The sequence below is a fragment of the Chrysemys picta genome, chromosome 16 (assembly GCF_011386835.1).
Source record: "Chrysemys picta bellii isolate R12L10 chromosome 16, ASM1138683v2, whole genome shotgun sequence".
Classification (NCBI taxonomy): Eukaryota; Metazoa; Chordata; order Testudines; family Emydidae; genus Chrysemys; species Chrysemys picta.
Genome location: NC_088806.1, coordinates 10,825,862 through 10,836,696, shown reverse-complemented (window position 1 = coordinate 10,836,696; position 10,835 = coordinate 10,825,862). Strand labels below are relative to the sequence as shown.

Sequence of the window (10,835 nt, the reverse complement as noted above, 5' to 3'; positions counted from 1 at the left end):
TGCCACCAGTGCTCTGGGTGGCAGGGTTGCATGCTCCTGCAGAGTAGCTCAGCAACATGTCTGGCTCCAGCCGGGCGGCGTGGCTGCCAAACATGCTGCTCTGGGGGGGGGGGGGTTGGATAAGTGTGGGAGTCCCGGGGGGGCCTGTCAGGGGGCAGGGGTGTGGATAGGGGTCAGAGGAGTCAGGGGACTGAGAGCAGGGGGGTTGGATAGGAGGTGGGGTCCCTGGGGCGGTTAGGGGTGGGGAGTCCTGGGAGGGGGCAGTCAGGGGACAAGGAGCAGGGGGGTTGGATAGGTTGGGGGTTCTGAGGGGGGCAGTCAGGGGGCAGGAAGTGGGAGGGAGCGGATAGGGGGCGGCGGCCAGGCTGTTTGGGGAGGCACAGCCTTCCCTACCTGGCCCTCCGTACAGTTTTGCAACCCCAATGTGGCCCTGGCCCAAAAAGTTTGCCCACCCCTGTTATAAGGCATACTTTGTAAAAAATATAATATATATATATATATATATATATATATATATATCACCATGGTGAATATGGGGTACTAGGGTTTTGCTTTGGCGAACAGTGTCACCGGGGTGACCTCAACTAACTACATCAAGGGAAAATCTACCTGGACCTCATCTCTTCTAGATTGCCCAGGGAGTTAGCCATCTCGAGTTAGCGATTCTGATATCAATACACATTTCCTCAGTTATTTTTGTACCATGTTGCTCATTTAAAAGATATTTAAATATAAGAAGAGCAGGGGCAGGTGGGAGGGGAAGTGTCGTCTCAACCTCTGTGACACCCGAGGGAGATGGGGTGAATTGGAGGAATTTCCTTCTTCCCCATCATCCCCAGCAGTGTCACTTATGGTCGGAGGCAGATAGCGTTTATCTCCTTCACAGTCTACCCCTTCACACTTTGATTTCTGTGATCCTAGAACAGACTCATCAGAGCTGGAAAGGAAAGTGTCACAGAAGTGGAAGGGGAATATGCATGGAGCCCAAACAGTGTGATCATGCAGCGTTTATATCCCAGTTTCCAAAGCCACTGCTTGGCTTTTTCCTGCTGAGTTGGGATGGCTTGAAGATGGAAAGTTTGGCTGATTTTTTTCTCCTATTATGACGATGCTAAAACTTTAATAAATAACACACCTCCATATTTCCGAGACAACGCTGAGTGAAGCGGCTTTGAACGGATGAGAGAAGAACTCAATGGGAGAATCTTTTGTCCTGATTCTGAGTCGTCAGATGTAACCTGATATGAAATGTCACCCTCTATGAAACTGAAAGGGTCTTACACTGATCCGAGACATGGCTTTTTCTCTCTTTGCTGAAGGCTTTTTGGTCACACAACTGGATATTAGTTTTGTTTGACCGAATATAGCTCAGATTTTTTTGGGGGGGGGAGCTTTGAGATAGATGGCTATTTGCTAAAATAATCATTTCTGACTATATTTTTGCTTTCCCACCAACCCTCCGTGATCACAGGGAAGAGGTTTAAGTTCAGTTCAGTCAACAGCAGCGAATGCTCCAAACTATTTAACCTGCTACCTAGGAAACAGTTGTGTTTTTAAATCTCCAGCCTGAAATGGCGAAAAACAGCATATCCCAAACTGTGCAATTAACTGGATACGATCACAGTTGTTTTAGATCAGTTATGACTCAGATGATCCATAAAGAGAATTCCACAGGAACTGACTTGCAACTAAGTAAAATCCACATGTATTTAGGTCCCAAAGCCGTTGTGACCCAGGTCCTACAGGAGGTTACTGCTGAAGATGTCTTCTGGCTAGTCCTATGATCTGGGAAATGGGGCCCCTAACTATGCAGCTGTGGAGGAAATGGAAGTGGGGTTCCTGCTGAGCTCATATTTTGTCGATGCTGCTCATGCATATTAAATTCATTTAGTGTTGAATGTGAGATGGCTGTAGAAAAATAACAATTTTTGAACATGAAACTCCACCTCGGGTAACTGACAGAGATTCTGATCCAGGCTGTTATCCGGACCCTAAATTAGGTTTGTCTCACCAGATTAAAGAAAGAAACAGGGCTTGTTTGGGGTCCCCATTCTGCATGAATGCAGCTGAGATTGGCCCCAGAGATGAGCAAATTTACTCAGGCCCAGGATTTGGCAAGAACTCAGATAGAAATAGCAGACCCCCAGTTGCTGTTTTTCACCCCAGAGAAGGAAGCTGTTGTGAATTATCGCTAGATCAAAACGTGTTTAGAACACCACTTGAGGAGAGGTGAATACTTCACTTGGAGTGCTACTGTCCAAAACCTCAGACAGGGCTTCTTCTGCCTTATTCCTATTGTTACTAATCTCAGCTGAATGTGAATCTTTCCTTTTCAACAGCTGCTTTAGCTGCAAATTTAATGGCGGTATATATGCATGAAATATTGGAGTGCGTTTCTTAATTAAATCTTGATTATCTGGGTTACTAAGGATAACAGTCTCATCTTCAAAAACTGCAACTTGCATTATTATTATTGTTATTTTTTAAGTATTTACTCCAGGTTTTTGACTTTCAATTGGAAGTCCCTCCATAATATACATTTTCGTCTACCATCTAATGTTAGACTATCCAGACTTGACAGATGACTTTGTACTTTATGGATTTTCCAAGTTGTACTATTAGTCCATGCTGTAAACAGTGTATTAGCCCATGTTTTGGTCATAAGTTGCCTCTGGATGGGTTAATAGATTTTCTTCTAATGGAACTCAGTTGATTGATGTGGTGCAATCAACTTGAGTCCTTGGTCTTGTTTCATCCATTCTCGCACTCAAATCGCAGTTGTTATTGATTATGAGCTTCAGCTGGCAAGTCTGAGTCTACTCCCAACAGAACATCCTGATCAGCCTTGATTATCCTTGTTTTCTGTTCCACTAGAACAGTCTGTGGTTGTTCCGTATGAACAGATGCAGTATTAAGGTTGTGGAAGCAGAGAAAAGAACTGACAGAAGGGAACTGCAATGCATGATGGTTGTTAGCAAGAGTCAGGCTTCGTAGAAGGGAACTGCAATGCATGATGGTTGTTAGCAAGAGTCAGGCTTCGTTAGCAAGAGACAGTCTTTGTTAGCAAGAGTCAAGCTAGCTGTGACCCTGATAACCCTGATAACGCGAGATTTGTAGAAGCGAGGATTGTGTGAGGATTGTGTGAGACGGGTGAGAAAGAGCTGTGTAAGAAGTCATTGTGACCTCAGTATAGATAAGGTGTAGAAGACCTTGTGTAGATAAGGTATAGAAACTAATTGTATGTAGGCAAGAGTCAAAACAAGTAAGGAAATGAGATATCAAGATGGCCTATGTATAAACAAAATGCAGCTGTCCCTCATTATTTCTGTAATGAAAGGTATAAATGCTTGCTGTAATTAGTTACCAGAGAGAGACCTGCTTTGCTCTCTCCCTCTGCACATGTGAGAGTTAATAAAGCATCTGACTTGCTGTACCTAAACAAAAATAGTGAGAACTCAGTTTTTCTCCGACAATTTGGGGGCTCGTCCGGGATGGCAACGCCCACTGAGGCACCGGCAGCTGCTACGGATCGTTCCCCTTTGAACCCCATGGCGCCACAATAGAGGTAAGAGACCTTTTGAAATCTCTATTGGGGTGTCGGAGGAGGACTGTCCGTGGGGCCGTCTGCCCCTGTTGGGCTCACGCCATCCGAACTTATTGACTGTGCAGCAAGGTCAGATGCTGAGCGGCGTAATAGGGGAATTGTTTGCCGCCCCCTGTAAGCATATGCTAGGTGCATAGGGTTTGCACCTGTATTGAGGAGTTGTTACTGCCTCAAGAGGGGTTTTTACCGCCTCAAATGATGCATCGAGGTACTTGGGAATAGTACCTGGAGGTACTCAGGAGTAGTACCTGGTATAAGGCCTTGGTATGTTGGTGTGTGTAGTCTGTGTGTGTGTGTGTGTGTGTGTGTGTGTACACAGTGTGAATTGAGTGTTACCGGAAGACGCCCAGAGTACTCTGCGAAGTCTTTTGGCTCGTGACCAGAACTACTCTAACGCAAGCCCGGTAACTAGAGGATCTTTTAGGAGATCCGACCCATGTAGGTTGACTCGGCCTGGCATCGTCCGGCGAGGAGGCTACCTGGGTCTAGGAGTGTGTGCACCCATCTTCCCTCCCCTTTTCCTCTCCGTGTGAGCCACTGACAGTCTGACCATCTCACTGGATGCAACAGAGTAAGCGGCGCTTTCTCTCTGAGATTAGCCGACGCTCTTTGCTGAAGGGAGGTGTAGGGGGTCATGGCTATCCTCGTTAGTCACTCCTGTGTGAATACCCTGTAGGGAGAGATCCTTAGTTTATGAGCCGCTAGCGCGGACAGGGCATCCTTCCCCTTTGAGTGTGTGATTGGAAAATGGGTGGGGGACAGTCTAAGTCTTCCCTCTCACCCCCTAAGGGTACCCCAGCTTATTTCATGTACGTACATTATGGCCCGAAAACCTGCAGGTATTTAAATAGTTGGAATCTTTACACACGTGCAAATCCATCTAAACAATGTCCACTAGAAGGTACCTTTGATTTAGACAAACTTAAATACCTTAAAGAAACTCTGGCTTCACCAAAAGCCTCTGATACACAGTGGGAGCAATTTGTCTGTTGGTGGGAGGAAGCAACAAAGAGACTCCACGAGTCTCGAGTGCGGAATCTAAAGGACTCCCAGGAAAAGTTAAAAGCCCAAGTGCAACATTTACAGCTTAAATGCAAGGCATCCAGCTGTTTACCCCCTAGAGCGATTCCTTCTGCTCCTGTGTATCCTAATCCCGTTCAAGCAATTCCTTCTGCTCCCCTTTATCCCCAATTAGTTAGATCTGACAGTGAGGAGGAAACTGCTGAGGATATTTTAGAATTCTTCAGTAACATTCAGCAGCAGCAGCCCGTGCTGCCTCCTCCCCCTGCACAGCCTGGGTCTGCTAACGAATCTCACCCGGCAGTGCCAGTTTCACCACCGCATGTATCAGCTGCACACATTGTTCTCTCTTCCCCTGGGAGAGAAGCATCCTCTTCACCACAAAGAGGTGATTCTGAGCCTCCCAGTAGCTCCCCTGATTCTAATCCCTCTGAGGAAAGTACCCGTTATCTTACTAGAAGTGTGGCACATGCACTCCAGGTTCCTTTAAGAGGCCTGGAACTATTTCTCAAATGCGTACTTTTCTTGGCATGACTGGGTACTGTAGACAATGGATTTTAGGCTATGCAACAATGATTAAACCCTTACAGGATCTGACTAAGTCAGGTACCCCTGAGCCTCTTCCTTGGTCTCCAGAGGCTGAACAAGCTTTTGTTGCTATCAAGCAAAGTCTGTCTAGTGCACCAGCCCTGGGACTTCCTGATTATGCTAAACCATTCACTCTTTTCTGTCATGAGCGTAATGGGCTTGCTTTGGCTGTATTAACGCAAAAGCACGGAGACAAACACCATCCCATTGCTTATTACAGTACTGCCCTAGACGCTGTGGCAGCTGGATTTCCCCCTTGCCTGCGTGCTGTAGCTGCAGCAGCTCTTGCTGTTCAGGTATCTGAATCTATTGTCTTAGGATCTCCTTTGATTGTTGCTGTCCCTCATGCTGTGGCTGCTCTCTTGTTAAAATCTAAGACACAGCATCTATCCACTTCTCGTCTCACAAAATATGAGCTTGTCTTGTTGTCTTCATCTCATATTACTTTGGCTCGTTGCCCTGTTCTAAATCCTGCCTCCTTGTTGCCTGGGCCCGAAGACGGAGACCCACATGACTGTGTGTCTGTGACATCGGTTCTCTCTCGTCCAAGAGATGATTTACTAGATGTGCCTTTGCAAAATCCTGATCTTATTTACTTTGTAGATGGTTCGTGCTTGCGAGATTCTAAGGGCAAATTGGTTGCTGGTTATGCGGTGTGTTCTGCACATGCTGTTATTGAAAGTGCTTTCCTTCCTTCTGTGTTTTCTGCTCAAGTGGCCGAACTTGTGGCTTTAACTCGAGCCTGCATTCTCGCTCAGGATCAAGCAGTTACAATCTATACAGACTCTCGTTATGCTTTTGGAGTGGTACATGATTATGGGTTGCTCTGGAAGTATAGAGGTTTTCTTACATCCACTGGTTCTCCTATTAAGAACAGTCTGTATGTCTCTGCTCTTTTAGATGCTCTTTTATTGCCCAAAGCTATAGCTGTCGTGAAATGTACAGCTCACCAGACCCCTCATGATGAAGTTACCCGTGGAAATGCTTTGGCAGACTCTGCAGCCAAAGCAGCGGCCTTTTCTGCACCTCAGGCTGAATATACTTGTGCTTTGATTGAACAGCCTCCACTAGCCTCCCTTGAGGATCTGGCCAAGATCCAGGAAGCTGCACCGGCAGCTGAGAAACGTTTTTGGAGTGCTAATGGCTGTATTCTACACCCTGATCATCTTTGGTGTGCCCCAGCTGGTCGCCTGGTTGCACCGAAGATGCTAATGCCCTATCTTGCTCGTGTATACCACGGAATGGCTCACGTGAGCAAAGGGGGGATGGTTGCTGCAGTTAACCGAGATTGGTGTGCATTCGGGTTCCCAGTCATTGCACATCACTACTGTCAACAATGTGTGATTTGTCAGCAGCATAACATTGGTAAAGCTGTTAAAGTTAGGCAGGCAGCTCCCCCTCCCCCTTGGGGACCTTTTGTAAATATTCAGACTGATTTTATTCAACTGTCTAAATGTTGTGGCTATGAATATGTATTGGTTTTGGTGGATGTATTTTCAAATTGGGTTGAAGCTTTTCCCTGCAGGAAAGCAGATGCCAGGACTGTTGTGAAACTTCTGCTTAAAGATTTTGTACCACGATTTGGCATCCCTGTGAGTATCAACAGTGACCGTGGAACTCATTTTACTGGACAGATTGTAAAGGAGTTATGTGCAGCTTTGCAGACTCAACACAACCTTCACTGTCCCCACCATCCGCAGTCTGCTGGGACAGTGGAACGCCAGAATGGAATTCTGAAAAATAAACTGGCCAAGATTTGTGCTGAAACAAACTTGAAGTGGCCAGATGCCCTTCCTCTGGCACTAATGAGTATGAGGGCCACTCCCAATCGAAAGACTGGACTCAGCCCTCATGAGATTCTGACAGGGCGCCCGATGAGACTACCAACTGCGCCCCCACTGATCCTAGCTCAGATGGACATTCATTTAATGGATGACACAATGCTTAAGTATTGTCAGGCACTAATGAAATGTGTTAAGTCTTTCTATACACAGGTGAAAGAAGCACTACCCAAGGATGCTGTGCAGCCCTGCCACTCGCTGGAACCAGGAGACTGGGTCTACATAAAGGTCCATCAGCGAAAGACTGCCCTGGCTCCACGCTGGAAGGGCCCTTTCCAAGTCCTGTTAACTACCAACACTGCTGTGAAGTGCCAAGGACTGCCCACCTGGACCCATGCTTCGCACTGCAAAAAGACCCCTCCGCCTGGAGAGGATTCTCCAGCAGCTGATCAGCCTGTTTCTCCTGCTAGCGCTGCTGTGCCTCCTGGACAGCAGGGAAAGAGGACAAGGTGAAGTGCTAGTAACCTCTCCCTTGTCCACTGACAGATCTACTGTGCCTTTGAATTCTTTTACAGGAACCACACCAGTACAGGGTGAAGTGCTAATAACCTCTCCCCTGCACTGTGGTGAATCACAACTGTTTTTGAAGAAGAAAAGAAGAAACACTCGCTCTGCTGAAACCACCAAAGTCCAGAACTTTCTAACTACAAAAGACATTAAGAACTGGCCCTGGTGGAAGAAATGAAGTATTGTTTATTGGCAAGGAGGGAACTGTGGGGAACGTTCCTGGGAATGTGGGGTCCAGTGGTGGGGTGGATTCTTTCCAGGATCAGGGCTTTGTGCTTATGGACAGGTACCTTCAGGATGCACTGCCCTCCCTAATTGGCTTTCAGATGATGAATATCAAAAACGCCTTGCCACTACAAAGACTACACCTACCACTAGTCCCTTGACCCTTGCCACCACCACTGTAACTTATCCAGATACAAACAGTACTACACATTCCAATGAAACTCATTGGCCAAGACTTTCACATCTCAGTGATTTACTGAAATTTTGCTCAGAGAAATTATTCTTTAAAGTTCAAGATAATGTATATGAGCAAACAATTGAATGGAAAACTAATGGATCTGTAGAGATAAAAGTACATGATATCACTACTAGTGAACCCCAAGAATTAATAACTGCAATTGATGGGTTCTATAGTGAAATAGATATGATGATTGTTCCTGGAATTTGTACTGTGTTAAATGAAAGAGGCCCTTATTGTTATTTGATCACCCAATTAGTGAACAATCGAACAAGCACTCAAAGAGTTTGTTCTGCCACTGGAAATTTTACCTGCATAGAAATTATTCCAGTGACTGATAATGTGACTTGTACCTTACTGCAATACACTCCATCTTATACCATTAATGTTAATGCCTCCCGGAAATACATAAAGGTATTTGACCAACAGATGTGGTATAGTACTACACCAAAGAGAGATGTAGTAGGATATCGATGGACTGTGATTAACACCACACTGGGAACTGTTAAATTTTCATTGCCCTTATCCAGTTTCCAGATTACCTCTACATACCCGAACTGTTCACAAGGGGCTGCCATTAGATTAGCACAACAGAGAGCTTGGGTTATTTCTTCTAGAAAGAGAAGAGACTTGACCGGATCCCTGTGGGATGGGGCCAATAGTGCAGCAGCAGTTTGGAATATTTTTAAGAATCAGGAACATGATGAGAAATTGGGCCAACTAGAGAAGGCCATAGGCCTTGTTTCTGGAGCACAACTAACCCAGGTACAGGCTGGAGTTGGTGAGTTACATGTTATCTCCACCCTTAGTTCTATGACCCAGAAGTTACTGACAGAGATGGTATTGAATATCACTGAGGCTGGGAAGGCATTGCAGTGAGATCTAGCATGCTCAGAGATTCAGGATTTCTTGAATGACCAGCTAATGGCCATTCGGAATGATCTAGAGCACCAGGCTTGGCCCACTGCCCTTACAGACACGTCAGGAGTACCATCTGACCTGTGGCCATGGAGACATACTTGGAAACTTTCTGGGTGGAAGTGTGGACGTTCTCAGTGCTCCTTCCAAGCATATGGACCGGTACAGGGGGTGTGGGCTCCCACATACCGTATCCTGCCGGGTCCATGGGGAGGATGCATATGGGATTGGGTAATTCATCGAGACATCTGGGAAATTAGACCACCTGGTATGCCCAATCGATTTTTAGTTAGTGCTCCTAGGATTACACCTGACATTTGGATGGGGTTAGGTAACCTGTGGACATTCTGGCCATTAGAACCCCCACAGCTTCAGTGTACACGTAAACTGAAGCCAGGAGAAGTTGTCACTGTTTATGACTACGTTTGCTGGGAGGGTAGGGGACAAGGAACTACCCTGACAGGACACTTACTCTTCCAAGCTAATGATAGCTGTGTGTATGTTAATGACACCATATCACAAGACATACATTTTAATCTCACTACCACTGCAGGCAATCATATCATTTACTGGCCTGCAGATAGAGTTTTTCAAGTAGCCCTTAGGTTCCAGATACCCTTTAATTGGACTAGCTTACTATCGGATAGATTTCAAAATTTGCTTTCATTGTTACCTGAGATTCAGAAAATCTCTGAGGTACAAGGGCAAATTCACATGCTTCAAAATGTATATCAAGTAGAAAAGTATGCCTTTCACACTGCTTATAGAGTATCTACCTTATGTACTAAATATGATGTATTGTGCTTTATGACAAAGGCTGTACAACAACCCCATTATAGTATTGCTATGGGAATGTTATTGCTTGTATTGTTATTAGTTAGTTTAGGATTATGTTATTGTTGTTGTAAAAGACGTAATAATAGTAATACCTTTCATGTTCATGCTAATCATGCATTATTATTGCATCCAATCAAAACCCCTAAGGTTGAAGCATCTGATTTAGAATCTGAAGTCCAGGACTTGATGCAAATAGAGATTTGAGAATGTTTGTTGTACTAGAAGTACAAAAGGGGGGGTTGTGGAAGCAGAGAAAAGAACTGACAGAAGGGAACTGCAATGCATGATGGTTGTTAGCAAGAGTCAGGCTTCGTAGAAGGGAACTGCAATGCATGATGGTTGTTAGCAAGAGTCAGGCTTCGTTAGCAAGAGACAGTCTTTGTTAGCAAGAGTCAAGCTAGCTGTGACCCTGATAACCCTGATAACGCGAGATTTGTAGAAGCGAGGATTGTGTGAGGATTGTGTGAGACGGGTGAGAAAGAGCTGTGTAAGAAGTCATTGTGACCTCAGTATAGATAAGGTGTAGAAGACCTTGTGTAGATAAGGTATAGAAACTAATTGTATGTTGGCAAGAGTCAAAACAAGTAAGGAAATGAGATATCAAGATGGCCTATGTATAAACAAAATGCAGCTGTCCCTCATTATTTCTGTAATGAAAGGTATAAATGCTTGCTGTAATTAGTTACCAGAGAGAGACCTGCTTTGCTCTCTCCCTCTGCACATGTGAGAGTTAATAAAGCATCTGACTTGCTGTACCTAAACAAAAATAGTGAGAACTCAGTTTTTCTCCGACAAGGTGATAATACAGAATCAATGTTGTTAAGACATGCAGCCCCATCCCGCCACTACTGCCCTGTCTGTATCTGGTTCTTCACTTCCTCTTTTGTGAACAAAGTCTCTGAAATCTTTCTTTTCTGGTACAACTTCAATTGATTGGCATGATAGAACAGATAAATATAATATATGGAGATATACCTATCTCATAGAGCTGGAAGGGACTTTGAAAGGTCATCAAGTCCAGCCCCCTGCCTTTACTAGCAAGACCAAGTACTGATTT

The 10,835-nt window shown here is 45.1% G+C and overlaps 1 protein-coding gene across 7 annotated transcripts in view; it reads right to left on the bottom strand.

Annotated features, from left to right (window-relative positions):
* Positions 1-10,835, bottom strand: part of LOC101935438 (zinc finger protein 436-like) — a 321,486-nt gene that overhangs the window by 54,021 nt on the left and 256,630 nt on the right. The window lies entirely within an intron of this gene.